Source organism: Hyla sarda, chromosome 2 (genome assembly GCF_029499605.1).
Source record: "Hyla sarda isolate aHylSar1 chromosome 2, aHylSar1.hap1, whole genome shotgun sequence".
Classification (NCBI taxonomy): Eukaryota; Metazoa; Chordata; class Amphibia; order Anura; family Hylidae; genus Hyla; species Hyla sarda.
This window is the reverse complement of record NC_079190.1, coordinates 176,629,641-176,656,860: the sequence shown is the minus strand read 5'-3', so window position 1 is coordinate 176,656,860 and position 27,220 is coordinate 176,629,641. Positions and strand designations below refer to the sequence as shown.

The 27,220-nt window shown below is 39.5% G+C and overlaps 1 long non-coding RNA gene across 3 annotated transcripts in view; it reads right to left on the bottom strand.

Moving 5' to 3' along the window:
• Nucleotides 1-425: 425 nt before the first annotated feature.
• The window catches only part of LOC130355534 (uncharacterized), a 128,128-nt gene continuing 101,333 nt past the window's right edge, over nt 426-27,220 (bottom strand). For 2 of the 3 annotated variants that reach the window (XR_008888564.1, XR_008888566.1), the window contains exons 2-3: nt 14,133-14,235; nt 428-8,892 (exon numbers count right to left, since the gene is read on the bottom strand). This is a non-coding gene — a long non-coding RNA (uncharacterized LOC130355534). Of the gene's footprint in view, nt 10,019-14,132; nt 14,236-27,220 lie in introns of all 3 variants that reach the window. The other variant, XR_008888565.1, reaches the window with a different exon arrangement.

Here is a 27,220-nt window from a genome sequence, read left to right as displayed (position 1 = left end):
CTGTCAAGAGAGTTAAAGGGGTATTCCAGGCCAAAACTTTTTTTATATATCAACTGGCTCCGGAAAGTTAAACTGATTTGTAAATTACTTCTATTAAAAAAATCTTAATCCTTCCAATAGTTATTACTTATTAGCTTCTGAAGTTGAGTTGTTGTTTTCTTTCTAACTGCTCTCTGATGACTCACGTCCCGGGAGCTGTGCAGTTCCTCTGGGGATATTCTCCCATCATGCACAGCTCCCGGGACGTGACATCATCATTGAGCAGTTAGACAGAAAACTTCAGAAGCTAATAACTATTGGAAGGATTAAGATTTTTTAATAGAAGTAATTTACAAATTTGTTTAACTTTCCGGAGCCAGTTGATATATATAAAAAAAATTTTTGCCTGGAATATACCATTGAGTCCATTGAGCTATCATAATCTGCCCTTTGTCATAGTGGCTTTGATCCTTACAATTAATTGTCCATTTTGCCTGCTTCCAATCATCAATTTCAAGATGTGACTGTTCACTTACTGCCCTATGTAACCCACTCCTTGACAGATCCTAGTGGTGTTCATGTTATAAATGATCGGAGTACGTTCTTATGGGACAAACTACTGCCGCAATGAGATACTAATATGAACTTGTACTTGGATGCGAAGCTGCAAATGGATGCAAATTAAATTTAACAATCAAACCATTGAATATACTCCATAACTTCTAGAAAGGACATGAGACTTTGTTGCAATGCAAGTTATTTATTTACAAAAAAGGAAGAAAGGAAGGGGGGAAGGAAAGAATAAAGAAAGGGAGGGAAGAAAGGAAAAAATATTTAAAAAAACATAGTTATATTTATATAGTTATAAATGTGATTAAAAAGGCTTTGCTTGTGCTGCATTGGAGGGTATTCCATCTTCAGACAAGAAACTTTAAAGAAGGCTGCAGGGACAATACACACAGCAGCAATACAACACTCATTCTACATTCTCCACACCCTTATGCATATGATAATGTGCTCCCACATTTCTAAAACTCACATATTCGTTTTCAATTGAACATTTTATTAAAGTATATAGGTTTAATGACTATATACCAAAGATTTTTACTTTCTACCACATTTATCTCAGGTTTTGTATACTAGAATATCCCTCTCATTCAATGTAGTCTTCCCAATATAATTTAATAATTCTAATATACTTAAGAAATCACATGGATTCAGTGACTATTTCTGTAATAAATAATATTATAAATCTTGCCATAGATTTCCCAGAAATCAGAATTATTTCTTTGGCATTTCCAAGGTTCATTCTTAAGAGAAAATCCAATATGTCCAGTTTATGTCCAGTTTATCACTACCTACAGCAGAGAACATATGAGTTTAGCTCAGGAGGGTGGCGGTAAATACTGACACCCACCTAAGAATTTACTATGTATTTCCACCAGCAAGAATTCCCTTAGGTTTGCAATTGAAAATACAAATATCATAACATTCATGGAAATGACAATTTTATACCTTATGTAAATGTATATCTTAATTTTCAGACTGTTTACATATATGTAATCATCTAGTATATATCAACATTTTCTTTCTCTCCAACACTGCATGAACTGTTGTGGACATTGTTGGGCCTCATAGGATGGATCAAAATAGACCCCTATTGTGTTGGCAGGATTTGCAGGACAGTATGGGGCATGGTGACTTATTGCCCTTTACACTGTTTCCATGCATTTCAGTAGTGCTAGGTGGACACTTACATAGGTTTAAGCATAAAAGTTAAACCTTACAGGCAACTAAAACAAAGACATTTGTACTACATATTCTACAGTATCTATTATAAGGGGAGGAGGAGAGCTATGCAACTATAGTCCTTTAACAATATTGATCTTTGTTTTACACTATTCTACATCAGAACAGTGTTATGCTGAAAGTGATTTTTTTTTATTTAGTTATCTACTTATAGCATTTCAATTCTGGGAGTTTGTTTGTTCCATAAACTACCTCTATTATTTAGCATAGTAATTAATAAACATGCAATACATTTCGAAATATATCCAGACTCACTTTTTTAACATTTTGTTTTGTTGTGGGCTGGCCTTGTGTTAAAGGGGTATTCCGGGCAAAAACATTTTTTCCAAAGGATATGGGATAAGATGTCTGATCACGGGGGGCCCGCTGCTGGGACCCCCCACAATCTCTCCTGCAGCACCCACATTCCATGCGGGAGCTGCGTCTCCGGTTTCAGAAAACTCCGGGCCAGCACGCCCCCTCCCATAGACATGAATGGAAGGGGCGTGGCGTGACGTCACGTCCCCAGTCCCGGAAACCCGGAGGTTTCCAAAACTGGAGACGCAGATCCTGCATAGAATGCGGGTGCTGCAGGGAGATTGCGGGGGGTCCGAGCAGCGGGCCCCCGTGATCAGACATCTTATCCCCTATCCTTTGGATAGGGGATAAAATGTTTTTTCCTGGAATACCCCTTTAAAACTAAAAGCATTCAGGTTTAAATGTCACGACAGAGGGGGAGTTGCCCATAGCAGCCAACCAGATTGCCTCTGAAAAATGAAAGAAGCGATCTGCTATGGGCAACTCAGCAACTTTTCCTCTGTTCAGGTTTTGATAAATCTCCCCCAGAATGTCAGAAATCTTTGCTAATTAAATGAAATACTAAAATATTGCCTTGCCATAAAGTCTAGACTGATGGGTAGTGCAGTGACGTTCTAGAACTTTCTCCCATCTGCACACAGGATCTTTGAAGCTTGGCAAGAGTGGCCATTGGGTTTTGGTCACTTCTTTTATCAAGGCCTTTCGCCCCTGATTTCTTAGCTTAGAGAGTTGCCCAACTGTAGGAAAAGTCCTGGTTGTTCCAAATGCCTTCCATTTATGAATTATGGACCTTTCAGTGCAGCAGCTCCTCATATCTTTGAGCTCTCCAGGCAGTTCTTTCTACCTTATGGCTTGGTTTCTGCTCTGATATGCAGCTCTGAGACCGTATATAGACAGTGGTGTGTCTTTCCAAATTATGCCCAGTCAGCTGAATTTACCACAGGTGACTCCAATCAAGGTGCAGAAACATCTCAAAGATGATCAAGAGAAATGGTAGGAGCCAGAGCCTCCACAATCGACTGCTCTTGCAGCCGGAGGGCTTACCTTGCCTTCCATGGCTGCCTTCTGTGGCTCTTCTGTCTGAAGCAGACTCCAGCAATAGAATGCAGATTATATAGATTAGTAAAGTTCCGTTGAACTGCAATGATCTGTATGAGGAATCAAATAACTAAAAAGTGTAAAAAAAACGGTTTATAATAGTTGGTTTATAAAGATTTATACTGAAATAAAGATTTTGCACATATTTTAACATTAACCCATTCCATACTTAAAGTTTAAATCACCCCCCCCCCTTTTCCCATTTTTCATATAAAAAATAAGTAAATAAAATAAAAATAAACATATTTGGTATCGGTGCATGTGGAATTGTTTGAATGTATTACAATATTACATTATTTATCTCACATGGTAAATATTAAACCCCAGAATAGCGTTTCTTGATCATAACACATCCAAGAAAAAATGGAGTAATAAGCGATCAGAATAACAATAAAAACTACAGATCAGGGCACAAAAATGAGCCATTATATACAGTATACAGAACAGTACACAGAAAAATAATAAAAAAAAGTTCTAGGGATCAGAAAATGGCAATTTAAAAATAAAAAAAGTTCTAAAAAGTAGTAAAACATGACAGAAACTATACAAATTAGAAAGTATAGCCCTGGTGCTTTTGCCACTTCACCTGTCTTGGTTGGGTCATTTTTGGAACATATTAATTATTGTATAACAAGAATACTAAATATACAACTGCCAATTTATAACAGACTCAGTTGTCAAAATTGCACAGATCCTAGGAATTGCCAATTGTCTCAGCTTCCAACACATCCACTTTAGGGACTGACTGTTCACCTGCTGTCTAGTTTATCTCACCCCTTGACAGGCGCCATTGTCACCAGATAATCAATGTTATTCATTTCATCTGTCACTGGTTTTAATGTTATGACTGAATGGTGTAAATGCTGTTTCATAGTTCACGTAAATTTTTTTGTTATCGAATTAAGAATAAATGAGTTATTTATTGTTTCTACAACTAATTGTCATGTGACAGTCAATTTCAATAGACATGAAAAGGAAAAGAGACTCCTTCAGGGATAAAAATGAAAATCATTTCAGGCATTCAAGTGTACATTAAATTCTGCTTCTCCTTATAAAAATGTATGTTACAAAATCCTTTTTAAGCTTATGCACCTGGAGCAAGTTTCTTTAATCACAAGACGACTGTCACGATGCCGGCTGGCAGGAGGTGGATCCTCTGTGCCAGAGAGGGATTGGCGTGGACCGTGCTAGTGGACCGGTTCTAAGTCACTACTGGTTTTCACCAGAGCCCGCCGCAAAGCGGGATGGTCTTGCTGCGGCGGTAGTGACCAGGTCGTATCCACTAGCAACGGCTCAACCTCTCTGGCTGCTGAAGATAGGCGTGGTACAAGGGAGTAGACAGAAGCAAGGTCGGACGTAGCAGAAGGTCGGGGCAGGCAGCAAGGTTCGTAGTCAGGGTGGATAGCAGAAGTTCTGGTACACTGGCTTTGGACACACAAAAACGCTTTCACTGGCACAAGGCAACAAGATCCGGCAAGGGAGTGCATGGGAGGAGGTCAGATATAGTCAGGGACCAGGTGGAAGCCAATTAAGCTAATTGGGCCAGGCACCAATCATTGGTGCACTGGCCCTTTAAGTCTCAGGGAGCTGGCGCGCGCGCGCCCTAGAGAGCGGAGCCGCGCGCGCCAGCACATGACAGCAGGGGACGGGAACGGGTAAGTGACCTGGGATGAGATTCGCGAGCGGGCGCGTCCCGCTGTGCGAATCGCATCCCCGACGGCCATGACAGTGCAGCGCTCCCGGTCAGCGGGACCGACCGGGGCGCTGCGGAGAGAGAGGCACCGTACGCGCTCCGGGGAGGAGCGGGGACCCGGAGCGCTAGGCGTAACAGTACCCCCCCCCTTAGGTCTCCCCTTCTCTTTGTCCGGTAACTGCCCCCCCTGGGATGAGGACACCGGGAAAGGATGGAGGGATTCCTCAACGGCAGGCAGTACAGCAGGAGTGGGAATGGGGAGGGAGGGCAGAGGGCGAGGCCTGGCACGGGGCAGTGTGACACCAGGACGAGGGCCACGAGGAGGCATCGAGGCTTGCCTGACTGGACTGGGAGGGGGGGAGAGGCACTTCTTAAGGCGGGCAGAGTCCATAACGACCTTAGGGAGACCGGATAGAGGAGGAACCACAGGGTCACGGCAAAACTTAGAGTCCCCATTAAATTTGTCCAGCAAGGACAGGCGGAGGCTAGGAGTGGCCACTCGCTGCGGAAGGGGTGCAGGAGCTGGCGGAGGAGATGGTTGCTGCTGAAGTTGCGACTGAAGTTGGTGCACAATGGTGGACACTTCCGACAGCTGGTGGGTTAGATGGGCGATCTGTCGGGATTGCTGGGCGACCACCGTGGTGAGATCAGAGATATAAGGCAGGGGAACCTCAGCGGGATCCATGGCCGGATCTACTGTCACGATGCCGGCTGGCAGGAGGTGGATCCTCTGTGCCAGAGAGGGATTGGCGTGGACCGTGCTAGTGGACCGGTTCTAAGTCACTACTGGTTTTCACCAGAGCCCGCCGCAAAGCGGGATGGTCTTGCTGCGGCGGTAGTGACCAGGTCGTATCCACTAGCAACGGCTCAACCTCTCTGGCTGCTGAAGATAGGCGCGGTACAAGGGAGTAGACAGAAGCAAGGTCGGACGTAGCAGAAGGTCGGGGCAGGCAGCAAGGTTCGTAGTCAGGGTGGATAGCAGAAGTTCTGGTACACTGGCTTTGGACACACAAAAACGCTTTCACTGGCACAAGGCAACAAGATCCGGCAAGGGAGTGCATGGGAGGAGGTCAGATATAGTCAGGGACCAGGTGGAAGCCAATTAAGCTAATTGGGCCAGGCACCAATCATTGGTGCACTGGCCCTTTAAGTCTCAGGGAGCTGGCGCGCGCGCGCCCTAGAGAGCGGAGCCGCGCGCGCCAGCACATGACAGCAGGGGACGGGAACGGGTAAGTGACCTGGGATGCGATTCGCGAGCGGGCGCGTCCCGCTGTGCGAATCGCATCCCCGACGGCCATGACAGTGCAGCGCTCCCGGTCAGCGGGACCGACCGGGGCGCTGCGGAGAGAGAGGCGCCGTACGCGCTCCGGGGAGGAGCGGGGACCCGGAGCGCTAGGCGTAACAACGACACACGAAATACATGTACGTTGCTGTGCCCTGGAGCGCAGACCAAGGAAAAAGATCGCAGATAATACTGATCAGTGCTTTGCCTATGCATAGCACTGTTCAGTGTTTGCAATGAAAAGATTGCAATAAATAATCACCTGTGGGGACCGAAAAAGTAAAAAAAGTAAAAATAAGTTTTAATAAAAGTGAATAAGCCCCTCCCCCAATAAAAACTAAATCAACACATTTGGTATCACCACGTGAATAAATTAGAATGAAATGCTATCAGTCCTGTACAGTGAATAGTATAAACATAAAAAATAAAAAAAAGTCCAAAACTGCTGCTTTTAGTCACATCACATCCCAGAAAAAATGTTATAAAAGTGATCACAAAGTGACATATTTGCAAACTTGGTACCCATAAAAGCTAAAGATCACAGCACAAAAAATTAGCCATCATACAGCCCCATATACAGAAAAAAGGTGAAAGTTATAAGGGGTCAGAGTAGGGCAATTTTAAAAATACAAATTTTGCTTAAAAAGTTTCCCTTTTTTAAAGCATTACAGGTTAAAGGGAATATTTGTATAGAGATTAATAATTCCATTATAAAGTAACTACATTTAAAAAAAAAAAATTCTATACAGATATTTAACTAAATATTCCTGGGATCCATTGCAAAATTTTTAGCACTGTTACCCATCTACCATCTGCTGTTTATAATACTAATGTATTCTAATGTAATAGAGGAACCTCTGGTCCCTTTGGTCCACCTGCAACTGCTTCTTTTCTAAAACCTGTAGCTATGCCTCTGCCAATAACATGTCATCAACTTCCATAGGATTTATTGTAAGACAGTGCTGCCAAACCATAAAGAATGTTATGAATATAAATTGAATATGGAAAAAGTTACACGTCAAAAGCATAGATGTTTTTGTAAAATTTTTATATCATACAAATGTATATAATCTGTGTATTACCTGATGTAGAAGGTGGTCTGCCAGTGAAGTATAATGTTTTCAACACATAAAATAGATTAGAAAACCTATTGCTCCATAAACTGATTTCCTTAATACCAAGGAAGTAGCACCATCCATGTGTGCTCCTTTGCGTTCTTGTCTCATCTCCTCCGCTTAGCCATGTTGTGATTTTTATACCACATGGGAATTAAGAAGTTTCCATGTTGCCCAGTCTTCTATGTTGAACTACTTTTTTCACTGGCAAAAATAAAAAAGATTTAAAGGGGTACTCCGCCCCTAGACATCTTATCCACTATTGAAAGGATAGGGGATAGGATGTCTGATCGTGGATATCCAGCCACTGGGACCCCCACGATCTCCGTGTGGGCACCCCGGCATTCTGAACATTATGTTCAGAACACTTGGTTCGGGCGGCCGTGGTTGTGACTTCATGCCCCCTTGTGACGTCACACCATGCCCTCTCCATTCATGTCTATGTTGGATAGGGGGATAAGATGTCTAGGGGCGGAGTACCCCCTTTAACTCTCATTTTATGAGATTGTGTGCACTTCTTCTTTTCAATTATCATATTAAAGTGCAAGTGTTGCTCTTCCACCCATTTTGCAAAGTATGACCTGGAGAGAAGCTGCTGAGACAACTGTACCAACACTCAACCATGTTCCGAGTCCTAATAATTACAAAAGGGCTCGTGCACAGAATTCACTTGGTGAGTTCCTCAGCAACTGTAACGCCCAGCGTTTGAAGTGTCCCTCCACGCCAACTTTGCTAAAGCTACACTGGACTTCCACTTTAGGCCAAAATGTTTTCGAAGTAAAGTAAAGATGTGTCTTCTTTTGTTTTTATCTACTTAGAAGTTTTATTAAAATTTAGTTTTCCTCTTCAAAGCACAAATTCATAACACTTCTTATGAACCTACAAGTAATATATCTGTTGAAGTGGAACAAATGAATATTCCAGATTACAAATTTACTACAACTACAGTACTACTATGATCATTCTGATGAAAAACACAAGTTGGTTATTTCTACAATAGTAACTGTAATTCCAGTTTTGTCCAAAGGGTTAAACTTTTCTAGTTTCTGGCTTAGCTCATGTTGCATGGTTGCACCTTGCCCTATCTGTGGTTCTGCTTTTCTGGCCTATTACGTACCTTGTGTGACCACACCTGGTCAGCTGCTTATTTAAACCTGCAGTGTGCTAATATATGTTGCATGCAAAAGAAGTTAATTCTGAAGGTAGCATTTTCTGAATTGTATCTTGGATTCTGGCATTCTGACTTTGGCTGTTTTTCCTTAATTGTGTTTTCTTAAAGGTTAACCCTTTGCTTATTGATTCGGCATCTCTCTAGTCCTCTCGGTTCTGACCTTGTTCACCCTGATTTGTCTGTTTGTTTGTTTCCCTCTGTATTAATTTGTGTGTTTGTATACCTTTGCTATCCCTGACTGTATCCCCTTATGACACTTTACTGTGTTTTTGTAGTTTGTTATTTTGACTTTACGTCCCAGCACTTCCCTTAGGAAGGGACCGTCTTCATGGGTTGTGGATCTGTCACTTCGGGCTTATATGCAATAGGCAGGGACAGGGGCTGCAGGTGAGTGCAGGACTTCACTGATTCCCTGTCCATACATGACAGTAGCACTGCATTTATGGCCCTGTATATGGAAAAAAAATGTAAGTTGCAATGAGTCTCCACAGTTTGACCACAATATGGCTTAGTCTAATTTTCCTTAAAATAGGAACATTATGGTAATGTACTAAAACCTAATAACTATAAAATTCAATGAGTTGTAACATTGTTGTGGATTGACAATTAAGAACTTTCTTTCAACAATAGCAACTGTAACAACGTAGTAATAACAGCAACATAAATACAATTTGATGCAGACCGGTGAATTGCTTTGGTTATAATGATAACATCTCAATTTTTGTTAAGAGAAGACTTCCTGAAATTTAATAACCAATATGGAATATAACAATAAATAAAGCTGGTATACTGAAAAATAAAAGTTTCTGCATTTACTTGAGAAAATGTTTCTATTAATGTGTTTTATTACAGCCTTAACTATAAAGGCATGTTAGAGGAGAGTGTAGCTGCTCAAATACCACTTGTATTTCTGTGATATTTCATTGCAATATTTTTGTGAATGTGTATGATATCATGATCAGATATTGTTATTTATGGTTCCAGAAGTATCAAAGTCCATGGCCTTTCAAATACAATAAAAATGTTAAAATAATCATTTGCCAAGGTGTCTGGTATTTCTGATGGAAACCTCTAAATTAAATTCTATGTATCATGGCTGAATTTTCACTTCTAATAGCCCCAAAAATAGCTCTCTTTGTTATATCCTATTTTAAAAACGCTTCCATCTGAAGTTTATTTAAAAGCATTTAAAGCCATTGATGATGGTGCAGCCTCCTTAAACACCATGGCATGCCATGAAAAATCTCTTGGTGGATACTTTTGAAGGGCGTAGAAATGAATCGTGATAGTAAAGTTTTTGACAAGCCATGTTGTGTCACTGTGACATTTGTGAGGTCGGCTGAGGTCCTAGACATCCGTATCTTGCAGCTGGCCTTTGCTTTGAAATTCCCAGGACAATAGAAACGAGTGTTTTCCATTGCTTTCCCCCTCCATTCCATTTACATAGTCTGTTCTGCCTGAATGCCCAGCTTCTTCTGCTTATGGGACAACTATTGTCCAGTGATGACTTAAATATGGCAGGGATGACAAGACTCAGGTGAGAGATGAAGTGGGACAGTTCTGCTTTACCAGTTCTAGATACATGGAAACAATCCTGGGAACTTTAGTCACATGAGATGACAAACATGTAAACATCATTACAGCATGAAACAGAATCCTATAACAAGTGGACTTAACAAAACAATGTATCATTTTCTTTAAAGAAACACTCCGCCCCCCCCCCCCCCCCCCCTACATAATGCACACTCACCATAAGTTTTCCAACTGCGCCATGAACAATGATATCGAAGCACAGCTGCATCAATGTTTCATTACCGCAGGTGGGTCATGTGGCCAATATTCAGACCACCAAAAAATTACATGGTTTTATGTGTCTTAGAAAGCTGCCAGCTGACTTTCTGTGAATTACAATATGACATCTATGACATCATAGAACCTTTAAATTTTTCTCAGCCTATGCTGCACTATATAGATAAATAAATAAATAGATCCCAGAGTGCTCCTTTAAATCACAGCAAAATATTAATGTGCACAGTACTATCTAATGAATGTATTCAATGGTTAGAGTTATATAAAAATTATATATAATATAATATTATATATTATATGTAAAATTGTTTTAGTTGTGTTTTCTGTTAATGCCTTAACCCTTTCAGGACCAGGCCAATTTTGGCCTTGAAGGGGTACTCCGCTGCTCAGTGTTCGGAACAAACTGTTCCACGCCCCCTCCCATAGACTTGCATTGAGGGGACGGGTGTGAAGTCAAGAGGGGGTGGGGCTTTGACATCACGAGCTCCCGCCACCGGCTCCAGCATTCGGAACAGTTCGTTCCAAACGTTGAGCAGTTGAGTATCCCTTTAATGATCAAGGACCATTTTTCAAATCTAATCTGTCCCATTTCATTTTGTTATAACTTCAGGACACTTTAACTTGTCACAGTGATTCTGAGATTGTTTTTTCATGACAAATTGTACTTAATGTTAGTGGTAAATTTTGGTCAATCAATTCAGCATTTTTGTGTCAAAGACTCCAAAATTTCGTGAAAAAATTTTTTTAGCATTTTTCCAAATTCCAGATTCTCTACTTTTAAGAAACATAGTCATACAACATAAATCAGTTATTAATTTTCGTTAACAATATGTCGACTTTATGTTGGCATCATGTTGTGTTACGTTTTTTAGGACATTACGGGACTTAGAAGTTTGGCAGCAATTTTCTAAATTATAGAGAAAATCAGATCAGGAAGCAGATCAGGCTTCCGTAGCCAGGTAACCAGGGGCAGTTTGGAGGTCCCTGGTTGCCATGGCTACCAATAAGAGCCACAAAAACGTAATTTTTTTTATCTACATAGTCAAAGGGGGGCTGGTGGTCGCTTTTTATGCCGTTCACTGTGTGATAAAATTCTAATGTTATCTTTATTTCTCAGGTTGGTATGATTACAATGACACTCAATTAATGGTAAAACTGACATGTTTTGTTCATTCTGAGGGTTAATACGATTACAATGATACCCATGTTTACACACTTTTCTATTATTGCACTGCTAATAACTTAAAACATTTTTAACAAAAAACAATGTTTAAAATTGCCCTATTCTCACCCTCTATAACTTTCACAGTTTTTGCGCCATGACCTGTAATTTTTTGTTACCATTTTGTTTTGATGAGCAATTCTGATGTTTAGGATTTTTTTTTTTTAATGCTAATGCCCTTCACTGTGGGGGATAATAAACAACATGTTTCAATAGATCAGACATTTATACACGTGATACCAGATTTGTAGTGTTTTTTTTATTTTTATTGCATTTTTTATTTATGAAAAAGAGGGATAATTTATGTTTTTTTTAAAACAGTTTTTTTTAAATTTATTTTACAGATTTTAAGTTCCCAAAGGGAATTTTAATAGCAGTCATAAGATTGCTATGTCCTGTTCAGTAGTATGTAATATCAGAGTATTGATCAGGACTATCTGCAATCATCTTGTATAGCCTGGCTCTTCAGACTGCACAAGAAGCTTGACGATCCTTCATGCTGGAGGGAGGAAAGAGACCTCTGGCAGTCATTTGTGCTTATCAGACTCCCATGACTGCAGAGCAGGAACGTGATAAGACTACCGGAATCTCCGGCTTCACTATAGATGGGCAATGAGCACAGCAGCTATAGGGTTAATAGCTGACATCAGCGAGATTGCTTATTTCCACCATTATCGTTGAGGTGTAATGGGGCTGTGCACGCAGTTACATGCTGAAATGGCGTACATTTATGCCGCATGTCCTTAAGGGGTTATTGGTTCTCACATTTTTTCATGCAATGATACCAAATATGTTTATTGGTTTTTACTTACATTGTTTTAATTTGAAAAATAGGAAAATTAGGTTATTTTCAGTATTATTATGGAGGGATTTTTAAAAACTTTTTTGACTAGTCCTTCTAGATGAATTCTATTAGAAATCATTTGATTTTTTTTGTTCAGTTCAATGCATTGCTATTGTTATTACGAAATTCTGTTGATGATGTGTACAAAATGGCCTTTGAAGGCTTTCTAAACAATGAAAAGCCAGAAACAGTAAAACTTTTCTCTATTATAAATATCAGACACATGGAAAAATGTTGGTATAAATCTCCAATGTATTCTTAACCCGTTCCCTCTATTAAAAATCATAACCTTTTAAATTTTGCACCTAAAAATCCATATGATGACTTATTTTTTGTGCCACCAATTCTACTTTGTAATGACATCAGTCATTTTACCCAAAAATATATGGCGTAATGGGAAAAAAAATAATTGTGCGACAAAATGGAAGAAAAAACACCATTTTGTAATTTTGGGGGCTACCGTTTCTACACAGTACATTTTTCAGTAAAAATTACACCTTATCGATTAAAATGATACCCTACTTTGATTTTGTATTACTTCTGAAAAAAATCAGAACTGCATGCAGGAAAATGTATACGTTTAAAATTGTCCTCTTCTGACCCCTATAACTTTTTCATTTTTCCATGTACAGGCCGGTATGAGAACTCATTTTTTGCGCTGTGATCTGAAGTTTTTATTGGTACCATTTTTGTTTTGATCTGACTTTTTGATCGTTTTTTTTTATGGTATAAAAAGTGACCAAAAATACACAATTTTGGACTTTGGAATTTTTTTGTGCGTACGCCATTGACGTGCGGTTTAATTAACATTATATTTTTATAGTTTGGACATTTTTGCACGCGGCGATACCTCATATGTAAATATAATTTTTATTTACAATGTTTTTTATGGGAAAAAGGGGGGTGATTCAAACTTTTTTTTTCCCATTTTTTTTTTGCAATGGTATAGCTCCCATAGGGGAGTATAAAATGCAGTACATTGACACTGATCACTGCCATTGCATTGCACCAGTATTATCGGCGATTGATTGCTCAAGCCTGGATTTCAGGCTTGGAGCAATCAATTACCGATCGTACATGCAGGAGGCAGGTAAGGCACCCTCCGATTTTACCGCGATGGTCCCAATCAGCCCAACTGAGCTGCCGGGAAGCTTTTACTTTCACTTTAGACGTGGCGATCAACTTTGATCTAAAGAGTTAATGCCGGACATCAGCCCGATCGGCGATGTCCAGCATTAACCGTGGGTCCGCAACCGGGACCCACCAGGTATGATGCATGCTGAGCGTGCGTCATACCTCGGGAGCCACGTATGGATGTTTAGAAACATCCATATGTGGCAAGGGGTTAATGTTTTGCTTAACGTCTAGACAACATGTAGTCCCTTGTCGTCTGGGACTTAATGCACCACGGCGAAAAACGCTCCGTTGCATTAAATGACTATGAAGCGAGGACAGGAGCTGTGATTGCTTCATAGGCAGTGGGGGACAGCTACTAACAGTAGCCAACACCTCACTGTTAATGACGGGTATCGGTGATCCTGCTACTGCTATCATTAACCCTTTAGATGCTGTGATCAACTCTTGGACAACCCCTCCATATAAATATAAACTCAAATTATGTTAAATTAGGGTATAAAAGTCTTTTTAGATGTGACTGGTCATGGGGGAGGATCCACTCTTTTTTACTTACAGATTTAATGTTATTGCTTTCTTTTGCACCTAATACTGTGCTAGTGACATTATTCACAAGCTCTGTTCAAGTCAGGCAGGAAAGCAAACAACAGCAGCAAGGGAGAATGTACTGTAAACTCACCACAGGAGCAAGCTGGCTTCTTGATGACTCAGGATCAATCTTCAGTATTTGCAGCTATGAATGAAGCAGTGCTTACTGGGCAATATTCCATTGAATATTCCATCTGAAACAAAGGTGTTACTAATAAGAGACGCATGCCATTGTAACTTCAGGTGCATAGGGTTAGTACAGTTAGGCACATGGAATATTAAAGGGTATTCCAGGGAAAACTCTTATATATATATATATATATATATATATATATATATATATATATATCAACTGGCTCCAGAAAGTTAAAAAGATTTGTAAATTACTTATATTAAAAAATCTTAATCCTTTCAATAATTATCAACTGCTGAAGTTGAGTTGTTCTTTTCTGTCTGGCAACAGTGCTCTCTGCTGACATCTCTGCTTGTCTCGGGAACTGCACAGAGTAGAAGAGGTTTGTTATGAGGATTTGCTTCTACTCTGGACAGCTCCTGAGACAGGTGTCATCAGAGAGCACTTAGACAGAAAAGAACAACTCAACTTCAGCAGCTCAGAAGTACTGAAAGGATGAAGATTTTTTTAATAGAAGTAATTTAAAAATCTGTTTTACTTTCTGGAGCCAGTTTATATATATATATATAAAGTTTTTTCCTGGATAACTCCTTTAAAGTGAGGCACTTAGGGTTGCTAATGGAAAGCACATTGGGCTACAAAATTAATAACCTTGTGTGCCGCCTATATTAGTATATAACCTCATGTACCTCATTAGTATATGTTACTTATGTTAAAAGTGGTTATCCAGGAATAGCTAATTTCTTTCAAAAACAGCTCCATGTCTGTCCCGAAGTTGTGTGTGTTATTACAACTTGGCTCCTTTCACTTCAATCTAACTGAGTTGCAGAACCACACCAAACCTGGAGACAGACAGAGAGCGGTTTTTGAAAGAAATTAGCTCTATTTTTTCTATTCCTGGATAACTCCTTTAAGCACAACATAGAGTTCATCCATGTGTTTCACATAAGTGATTAAATAATTTTAAAATATTAGATTTTACCTCTGAAATTACTTAGTAGGAATAGTGCACAGCTAAAAGAAAGGCACAGACTAGGCGGGAATATGCCACTTTGGTACGTGATGCTTTCCCACTACAGTGACGCATGTCTGCTGTGACTGTTACTCTTTTTGAATCTCTACTTTCTCCTCCCTCCCTGATCTTGAGCCCTGATGCTAATTGGTGGCAGTGGCAAAAAAGGAGGAGCATATAGGGTTCATGTGAGTCCCACCAACTCAGGAGGTTGTCAATCATTCTCCCCTGCTTCCATGTTGCCCTAGGGCCTTTTTCCCCTTTGTACTGTGTTTCACCTTATTCCTCATGTGTGCACCCACATCCCTCTAATGTCAGGTCCTTCAGTAGCTGCTTCTACTTCTACTGGTTAGCTATCCATTCTCCTGGCAAGCTATCCATTCTCTGGGTTACACCAGCCTGATGGGGTTTCAGTCCTCAGGCAGCGATCCGGGACAGTAAGGGTTAGCGTGACGGGATGTCAGCGGCAGACGTGACACGCCGCCGGCACTGATCTGAGCGAGGAGGAAGCCAGCACGTGGTCTGCAAACTAGCCAGCCAGGAAAAGTAGGGTTCACCTGAGCCTGGTAAGCTACTGCTAGGGAGAAAAATGGGTGCTTGGGGGCTCTAGATGTTGAGAGGTGCTATTACCAGGGGGGAGGTGCTTGCTATTGCTGGCAGGGTGCTGCTGGAAGATGAATCATTGACCAGAAATACCCCCCCTCAGCAGTAGCACCCCCATCATCCGTCAGCTGATGCTATTCCAAAAAGGGGGTAGGGGGAATGGGCATGTGTTGCTGGTGGATGATGAGGGTACTACTGCTGGGGGGGGGGTGTTGCTAGTGTATGATGAGGATGCTACTGCCAGTGGGGGGGGGTGTTGCTGGTGGATGACTGGGATGCTAGTGCCGGGGGGTGGCAGGGGCGGTTACTGCAAGGGGGATCTCCCCTTGCAGTAGCACAACCATTATCCATCAGAAGCACTATCCTGGCAGTAGCATCCCAATCATCCAACAGCAACACCCCCCCCCCCCCCCACGTAGCACCCTCATCATCCATCAGAAGATCCTGCTGGCAGGTGATGAGGGGTGCTATTACCACCTGGGGGGAGGGGTGTTGCTGGTGGATGGGGGTGCTAGTGCCAGTAGGATGGTGCTGCTGATGGATTATGTTGGGGCAGAGGATAGGAGGAATTATTACATTTTATATGTGAGGCACAGGATGGGGCATTATTACTATATGTGAGGGGCACAGAGTGTTTTGCATTTTTAGAGGTATGGTGTATATTAAAAGGAATTTATAGGGTGGAACGGTTTTTATGAGCCACAATATGTTGTGGTATTGTATTGAGAGGGTGCACTGTACGGCAAGGTTATATTCTGAGGGCGCAGTGTGTAGTAGTATTATATCCAGAGAGTGCAGTGTATGGTAGTGTGGTATTATATCCAGAATGTACAATGTGTGGTAGTATATTCAGAATGTACAGTGTGTGGTAGTATTATATTCAGAGGGTGCAATGTGTGTGGTAGTATTATATTCAGAGAGCGCAGTGTATGGTAGTGTTGTATTTAGAGGGTACAGTGTGTGGTAGTATTATATTCAGAGAGTGCAGTGTATGGTAGTGTTGTATTTAGAGGATATGGTGTGTGTTGGTATTATATTCAGAATGTAGTGTGTGGTAATATCATATTCAGAGGGTACAGTGTGTTGTAGTATTATATTCAGAGGGTACAGTGTGTGGCAGTATTATTTTCAGTGGGTATAGTGTGCATGGTTGTATTATATTCAGTGGGTACAGTGTGTTGTAGTATTATATTCAGAGGGTACAGTATGCGGCAGTATTATATTCAGTGGGTACAGTGTGTTGTAGTATTATATTAAGTGGTCACAGTGTGTGGTAGTATTATATTCAGAGGTTAAGGTGTGTTACAGTATTATATTTAGAGGGTACAGTATGTGGCAGATTTAAATTAAGAGGGTACGGTGTGGAAGGTTTATATTCAAAGAGTGCAGTGTATAGTAGTATTGTATTTGGAGGATACAGTGTCTGGCAGGTTTATAATAATTATTGTTTTCATATAGAGGATCAGAATCCGCTGACAGTGAGGAGCCATCTGGGTGTCATGTTCTGCAGAGAGAAGATTTAGCTTTATCAAGTCATGGTGGAATGTTCCATTTTTATTAGATAAGGGAAGACTATAGAGAAGACATCACCTGTTGTCTCTGATATCATTGTGTATTCTCCTCACTATTTCCTATCAGAGCTGTAGTCACTTGTAAGTTCTCCAGTTATGATGAGTGAAACTACTACTCCCAGCATTACCTTACCACCACTTAAAGGGGTACTCCAGTGGAAAACTTTTTTTTTTATTATTTTTTTTTATTCAACTGGTACCAGAAAGTTCAACAGATTTGTAAATTACTTCTGTAAAAATTTCTTAATCCTTCCAGTACTTATTAGCGTCCGTAAACTACTGAGGAAATTATTTTCTTTGGGGATTTTTTTTCTGTCATGACCACGGTGCTCTCTGCTGACACCTCTGTCCATTTTAGACAGTTCCTGACATGAATAGTGGTGTCAGCAGAGAGCACTGTGGTCGCAACAGAAAAGAAATCCAAAAAGAAAATAATTTCCTCTGTAGTATACAACCACTAATAAGTACTGGAAGTATTATGATTTTTTAATAGAAGTAATTTACAAATCTGTTTAACTTTCTGCCATCAGTTGATTTAAAAAAAAAAATCCACTGGAGTACCTCTTAAAGTCATTCTGGGAGCTGTAGTTTTAAATGGCGAAAACTTCTTAAGCACTTTGCCATTCTGTGGCAATTGGTATATTTGATTATTATACTGGAATTTTTCACAATGCGCTACACTAGTGATATCTGTCACAACAGACTAAAATCTTACTTTTGGGGGTGGGGGTAGGTATGGTATCTTCTACCTCAATTGTATTGTTTTTTTTTTTTTGTTTTAACGCAGTGCATGAGATAGAGCATTGTCCACATTAATTATTATTACAGTATAGGGGGGATTTATCAAAACCTTTGCAGAGAAAAGCTGACCAGTTACCCATAGCAACCAATCAGATCACTTATTTCATGTTTAAATGGACCTCTGAAAATGTAAAGAAGCGATCTGATTGGTTGCTATGGTCAACTGGTTAACTTTTTCTCTGCACAGGTTTTGACAAATCTTCCCCTATGTCTTTTAAATCAGACATACTGATGCTCTTTCCCAGCTGTTTGAGCCCTAAAATATAATATGTCCTCTGTCAAAAGCAATTGTTTTAATACTGAAAGAATAAGTGTGATTTTTTCTTGTCTAATAGACCAAAAATAAGAACCAGAGAGTAGTTATGAAGAGTTTACATTCCCAATAATGTAAGAAGTGATGTTCTGTAGTGTCATCAGAATCTCTTATGATGTTTTTTCTTCTCACATTAATGTTCCAGAAAGTTAAATGGGCACTGTCAGATGTTGTACATCTTGGCAAAATATAAATGTTTCTAATGTACTTCATAAGAAATATTTTATTTCATTTTTTTTTTGAAATAATGGCTTATAAAATCATGGCTTTGTCCAAGCTGAAGCACAGGCATGGAAAAAGTCCAGTAAGTGAGGGTGGGCTAGCTGTCTAATATGACAGGAGAGAGCACATAGAAGTACTATGAGACAGAAGAGAGCACAGAGGAGTACTATCAGACAGGAGAGAGCACAGAGGAGTACTATCAGACAGTAGAGAGCACATAGGAATACTATCAGACAGGAGAAAGCACAGAGAAGTACTATCAGAAAAGAGAGAACACAGAGGAGTCCTATCAGACAGGAGAGAGCACAGAGGAGTCCTATCAGACAGGAGAGTGCACAGAGGAGTGCTATCAGACAGGAGAGAGCACAGAGGAGTCCTATCAGACAGGAGAGAGCACAGAGGAGTCCTATCAGACAGGAGAGAGGACATAGGAGTACTACCAGACAGGAGAGAGCACAGAGGAGTCCTATCAGACAGGAGAGAGGACAGAGGAGTACTATCAGACAGGAGAGAGCACAGAGGAGTCCTATCAGACAGGATAGAGCACAGAGGAGTCCTATCAGACAGGAGAGAGCACAGAGGAGTGCTATCAGACAGGAGAGAGCACAGAGGAGTCCTATCAGACAGGAGAGAGCACAGAGGAGTCCTATCAGACAGGAGAGAGCACAGAGGAGTCCTATCAGACAGGAGAAAGCACAGAGGAGTGCTATCAGACAGGAGAGAGCACAGAGGAGTGCTCTCCGACCGAAGAGAGCACAGAGGAGTACTATGAGACAGGATAGAGCACAGAGGATTGCTATCAGACAGGAGAGAGCACAGAGGAGTACTATCAGACAGGATAGAGCACAAAGGAGTACTATCAGAGAGGAGAGAGCACAGAGGAGTACTATCAGACAGGAGAGAACACAGAGGAGTGCTATCAGACAGGAGAGAGCACAGAGGAGTACTATCAGACAGGATAGAGCACAGAGGAGTACTATCAGACAGGATAGAGCACAGAGGAGTGCTATCAGACGGGAGAGAGCACAGAGGAGTCCTATCAGACAGGAGAGAGGACATAGGAGTACTGCCAGACAGGAGAGAGCACAGAGGAGTCCTATCAGACAGGAGAGAGGACAGAGGAGTACTATCAGACAGGAGAGAGCACAGAGGAGTACTATCAGACAGGAGAGAGCACAGAGGAGTCCTATCAGACAGGAGAGAGCAAAGAGGAGTCCTATCAGACAGGAGATAGAACAGATGAGTGCTATCAGACAGTAGAGAGCACAGAGGAGTACTATTAGACAGGAGAGAGCACAGAGGAGTGCTATCAGACAAGAGAGAGCACAGAGGAGTACATAGACTTGCATTCATGGGACGGGGCATGATGTCATGAGGCTGCGGAGCCGTGACGTCATGATACTCCATCCCCTTTATTGTCCATCTTCAGCCACTGAGCGATTCTCGCTCCATGCAGCTGAGGAGCAGGGTTGTTGCAGGAAAGAATGCGGGGTCCCCAGCAGCGGGACCCCCGTGATCAGACATCGTATCCGCCAATCTTTTGGATAGGGGATAAGATGTCTAGGAGCTAAGTACCCCTTTAAGCTAAAAACACATGACTGAGCAGTACACATTATGGAAGCATCATGATATCACATATTTCATTGTACAGTAGTATGCAGATCATACTTCACAAAAAGCACAAACTGGTTAGCCATTCAATCAAAAATTATTTTAGGAAATAAAAACCTGACCATTGGCTCCTGGAGATCAGGTTGGACAATGCTTCTCATTAAGATAATATAATAATATTTTTTTTAAATTTAAGAAAAAGAATCAATTAGTATAAAACATCACAGCATCAGCGTTATAGTTTATTTTTTCTTTACAGGAAATGTTGTATAAATGTTTTTGTTTTTATTGGTAAATGTTAATCGGGGGCACAGTGATCATGCTCGTTTCTCCATATATGTGAAAGCTCCTTTCTCCTTATATGTGAAAGCTGCACCAAGTTCTTTCCAGAACAATTATGTTAATTTTGGGTGGTTTGCAGCAGGTGGAAGTCTGGTTTTTAGCTGCATGGGAGTACTGTATTAATACTCATTTATTAACACCCATTGAAAGCTATGCTTAAAAGGCTTCATTGAAAATAAGTCAAATTTCTTGCTCAATTGACATCCAAGCAAAAACAGGCTTTAAATAATGTTCTTATTTAATGCTGATGTTTTGACTTTACTTCAAAAAGGCAAAATTGTTCAGTTTTTACATTGCCTTCCCTAGAGATGTCTTTACACAATTTGGAATATTTTATACCTAATAACAGTAAAAGTGAGAGTGTCGGAGCTGTGATTTTTAGAGGTAAATGCTGAGTGTCCTGTGGGATTTACATAAACTGTTTGGTACAAATATATCGGATACATTGATGGAATCAATGATACATTGTGCTAGATTTACAGGGAGCAGCACATGTATGCTGTAGGCGTACATCTTTGATTAATGAAAAAAGACTATTCTGATTGTCAATGCAGTTTTCGGTAAACACTCTTCAGTGGAAAAGATTTACTGTACTTAGATATTTTATATTACTGCAAAATTTCTAAATATTAGCAGCCGCTGCTATAAGCCCATTCCCAATGATGTACAAATAGCAAGGAAATACAAATCAAGTTGTTAGTTTCGGCACATCACTGCAAAATAGGAGTCTACTGATACTTTACTTATCTCTATATCACTATAAGTCACTATGTTTTATCTATTTATAAGAAGAAAATATATATATATATATTTTTTTTTTTATAGATAAAACATATTGAGGTATAGTGATATAGAGCTAAGTAAAGTATCAGAAGACTCCTGTTTTGCAGTGATGTTCATCCCTGCAAAATGTGAGTCTTCTGACACTTTACTGAGCTCTATATCACTATAGTCACTATGTTTTATCTATTTAAAAGAAGAAAAATGGATATATATATATTTATATAAAATAATTAAGGATAAAAGTAAATGTTTGGAAAATACTGTCATGTAAACAGCAAAATTGAAGCCTCCTGGTGAAAGAGCAAGAAATGGGACACATGCCAGGTTCCCTCTCTGGGTCCCTGCACTGGCACAGTATGGGGACACAGGGGGGCATCATGTGCTTCTTCTATCCCCTGCCTCTAGTGTGTGTTTACTGATAAATTCAAGAGACGCTTCTCTCCGGGAATATAACGATTAATACAGCCGCAGGTTTCCAGATAAGTGATTGTGATGGAGATTGTTGGCGAGAAAATAGACAATTATCCGCTGTTAGCTTTACATAAAGATCGCATTAACTTGAATTAGTTATCAGACAAAAGAACATCGGAAAGCAGCACCTTGGTGCCAAGACAGCAACTAGTACACATCCGCATGCAGGCACACATATACACACACATAAACCACATAACTTTATTAAAACACTTGTTTGTAGTATATAGTATAAAGTATTGCCCTCGCTGCTTTTACCTTTTAGAACCCTCTTCTGTATGTTCTGGTGTCCACTTCTCTCGGCTTTCTATAGCAGTCACCTCACTGACTGTCATCATAACAGACAAAATGGATTTGTCTTAAGCATAAAAGTCTCTAACAAAATGTTTTACTGTTGCCCATAGCAACCAGTTAAATTTTTATAATTTTAAATCCAGCTCTGGAAAACAGACAATATGGCATTCCTTAGGTTGCTATGGGCAACAGAAAAACTTTTTTTTTCTTCGAATGGCCTTTATGCCTCCTGCTGAAGAATTCATGGTCATTAGTGGTGGTAGAGTATCTTCTATAGAAACTCCTCTGTGGCTAATGACAGCCCTGCTGAGTACCGACAACACAGGATAGAGCTAGGATTTATAACAGGACCGCCGAGACAAGGATGAGGTAAGGGTTAATTCTGGAATAAATATTATTTTACAGGAACAGAATACATAATTTTCTGATTCATCTGTAATAGAGCTTTCTGCTAACTTTTACAGAACATTTACTTTCTTTAGTACAATTCAGATATCACAAAGTGCTTCAGGATGTATGCCTGACAGATCTTTAGATAAAAAGATAAGATGAATATAAAATAGATGCGTAGATGGATAAGAAATAACATATATAGAAAGATGGATAAATAAATAAATAGATAGATAGATAGATAGGATATGATATGAGACATTAATTAATAATTATTAATAGAGATAATAACATTAGTGTTCACACATCTATTTTCTGTTTATGCTGAAGGCAATATAGATTGTGCCACCTAAAAAATGGAGGGATATGTCTCAGCAACCCATTGGTAACCCCAGCCAGGGGAGGTACCCTAATAGGAAGCCCTAATAGTTTGACATACGTAGGGCAGTATATCATATACTATGCTTTTGGAAAGTTTTTAGACCATTTAACATTTTGTTATGTAGAAACCTTGTGCTAAAAAAAAAAAAGAAAATAAACATCCTTTCCCCCCCCCCTGCACTCAATACCCCATATTAACAATGTTAAAATAGAATTTTAAATATTTTTGTAAATTGATAAAAATGAAAAACTAAAATTTTTCATGGACATAAGTATCCAGACTCTTTGCTATGACACTTGAAAATCAGCTTTGGGGTCTCTTGTATATCATGATCATATTTCTTCACTTGGATCTGTGTCCACCTGTGGTAATTCAGATGATTGGACATGAGTTGGAAAGACACAGCCCTGTCTATATAAAGGCTGACAGCTGAAAATGTATATCAGAGCAAAAACCAAGCCATGAGATAACAAGAACTGCCTGTAGAGCCCAGGGACAGGATTGTGTGGAGGCACAGATCTGGAGAAGGGTACAAAACTGCTGAACTGGAGGTTCCTAAGGGCACAGTGACCTCCATAATTCTTAAAAGAAAGAAGTTTGGAACAACCAAGACACTTCCTAGGGCTGGCCACCCCACCAAACTAATAATAACCAAAATAAAGTAATCAGGGTTGAAGGGCTTTGTTAATAGAAATAATCAAAAACTCAATGGTCACTCAATGGTCACTCAATGGTCACTCAATGGTCACTCTGGCTGAGCTTCAAAGATCCTGTGAGCAGATGGGAGAAACTTTCAGAAGGTCAGCCATCACTGCAATACTCCGCCAATCTGAAGTTTTTGGCCTCAATTCACATCAAGTAACATGTCTGGATCAAACCAGGCACTGCTCATCCCCTGCCAAGTACTATCCCTAAAGTAAAGCATGGTGGTGGCAACAACATGTTGTGGGAGTATTTTTCAGTGGCTGAGACAGGGAGACTGTCAGTACAGAGATATACTTAATGAAAACCTGATCTAGAGTGCTCTGGGACCTGAAACTGAGCTGAAGGTTTACCTTCCAATAAAACAATGGGGGAGATTTATCCAAACTTATGCACAGGTTGTGCAAAAGTTGTCCAATTGTCCATAGCAACCAATCAGATTGCTTCTTCAACTATTTAGAGGCCGTTTTGAAAAGGAAATCTGCAAGCAATCTGATTGGTTGCCATGGGCAACTGGTCAACTTTTTCTCTGGACAAGTTTTCAGAAATCTTCCCACGTAACCCTAAGCACCCTGCCAAGATGACACTTGAGTGGCCCAACCAGAGCCCTGAATTGAACCCAATTGAACATCTTTGTAGAGACCCAAAAATGCCTATCCACCGATGGTCTGCATCCAACCTGGCAGGGCTTGAAAGGATCATCAAAAGGTGCTTCAACTAAGTACTGAGTAAAAGGTCTGAATACTTGTAATATAATATTCTTGAATGCAATATTCTGGGTTTCCCTATTTATTTATTTTTTTTTATAAATTAGCAAATATTTGTAACATTGTATTTTACATATATCATTATGGGGTATTGGGTGCAGGATCATGGGAGAAAACTATATTTTTTAGATTTTGATATTTTAGCACAAGCCTGCAACATAGTAAAATGTAAAAAAGTAAAAGTTATCCTTCAAAAACTTTTTGGAATGCATATACACAGAAACAGAAATAGTTTTCATTATTGCGAAAAAGGAAACAACTTGGAAATACATAAGTTTGGTATCCCGTAAAAAGATGATTAATGTTTAAAAAAAAATTGCGGAATTTCTGTTGCCCCCCCCCCCCCCCTCCCCTTTCCTGATATGCATCATCCTCACAGGAATTGCCCTGACCAGCCCATCACTGACTGAGGTGGGAAGCAACTGTGTCCAACAATTAGATAAGCAGGGATGATGTATCATCAGGGACAAGGAAGCAACCAAGATGACTGGAGACCAGGAGCATGGTAGCTTCAGTAGATCAGGGCAGGTGAGTATATGTTCTTTATCCTTTTTACTCCACCCCTACAACATATAAAAATGTTTTTATCCCTGGACAACCCCTTTGATGGTCAAAACAGGTTGGCCATTGAAAAATTACCTAGGGACATGCTACATTCTGTACAAAAGAAAAGAAAAAAAAACACCAGTTGCAATATCAAAAATTTGACAGTGTTTTTTCAAAGGATCCCTAAACTATTTATAATAAACGATTTAGGAGTTACTAGAGAGCCATTGTTGTGTGCATCTAATGTTAAGCAGAACACAATAAAACAGCGCACCGATATAATGAAGGCATTTTAATATGCCATTAAACAAAATAATGTTTGTTTCTTAGCATGAGTATGACTGATTAAAGCTGTAAGCAGCTCACAGTATGTCATCTCCCAAGGTAAACACCCAGGCAATGGATTGTCTTCACGAGATGCTCTATTAATTATGCTCATTTTAGCAGCAGATCTGGGAGGATCTCACAATCTGCTAAAACTATTAACATTGCATATCATTTGCATTCTATTACTGAGTCATTATTATGCAGAACAGGCACGTGTGTGCTGTTTAGGAACTGGGGTATAGTTAGACAGACATGAGATAAATGATAGATATATAGACAGATACATATGGAATAGATTAATAATAAACTGAGATTAATAGTCTTAGATAGATAAAATTACAGAAATGTGTTGTTTTATTAACTCATGCAGTCTTAAAAAATGCTATGTTTTAGCCCAACATAATGACTTTTATCATAAATACATGTTGCCTTATTTATATGGTTTGAATGAATAAAATATCTAATTTTTAAAGAGCTGAGGCATTTTTGTATTTTGTATTTTCCCTTCTGTTTGAATTCTGCATATATTTTATCCTTTGCATCTGTTTTTTTTTTTTTTAAAGATAGATAAATAGATAGACATATGTTAGATAGATAGATAGATAGATAGATTGATAGATAGAAATAGATAGATATGAGATAGATACAGACATATCATAGATAGAAAATAGATAGAAAGATATATAGATATAGATAGATAGATAGATAGATAGATAGATAGATATGAGATAGATAGATAAATAGATAGATAGATAGATATGAGATAGATAGATAGATAGATAGATAGATAGATAGATAGACAGCAGATGATAGATAGAAAGATACATAGATAGATTAGATAGATAGATAAATATGAGATAGATAGATAGACATATGATATATAGATTGATTTTAGGTTGATTTTAGAGATGGGAACACTTTCCAGTTGAGTCATAAGACACACTGTGCTGGTACCCCCAGAGATATATGTTGTCCCATATACAATTGTTGACTGTTTAAGAATTTCTTCGCTTTTTCAGTTTTTACAATATATATATGTTTAAAAAAACAAACATCACTTTTATAACTCAGTCTAATAATGACTTAATATTAACTGTCAGGAGGCATATTTTATTTAACATTTTTCTGTTTAAAAGATTTTGAAAATTGATCCAAATTGCTGTCAATATGGAGACAGCTGTAAAGCAACAAATAAAAGGTCCAGAAAAACGTGCGGTATGCTGTCAAAAAAAATGCAAATATATACCACTGTGCAGCTACAAAGTAAAACATGTATCTGCCATTTACATTCATTGTAAAAAATAAGCAAAATAAAAAATACATAGTTGTGTCAAATGCAGGTCAAATGGACACTTGATCATTTGTATTGTATATATTTGTATATTTTTTCTTGGTATACAGGGATAAATACCTAACATACCTAATATAATTCTATGCATTAATGCACATGTCAAGTAAAGTTGTCTTAGAACTGTGTTCCTATTCATATAAATGTGCCCATTTCCAGTGAAATGCACTTAGTCCTATTTGTCTTGCCATGAGTGTGTTATCAACACCAGATGAGCTGCATAGAAAAAGAAAGTTGCTTGAGAAGTTAGTTCTCTGAAATGAACAATATTCAATGTAGAAAGGCTGAGGAGGAAGGGGGCAGATAATGGTAAATCCAACCCCTCCTTACTGCATAATTCATCACCAAGGAGAAGGCAAGGATTGCAAGAAGTAACAATGGACAGAGAAGTAGTGTAAAGCACATTACCAGTTAATGACAGACCTAAATTATACAAGTGTGTCCAGAACTGATAATAGGACTTAGAAACAAAAATTATATGAAAAATAATATGTTTTAGAGTCTACAGTTCTTTCCATTTGACGTTAAAGTAAAAGAAACTGTTGTGCTATGGAAGTGAAT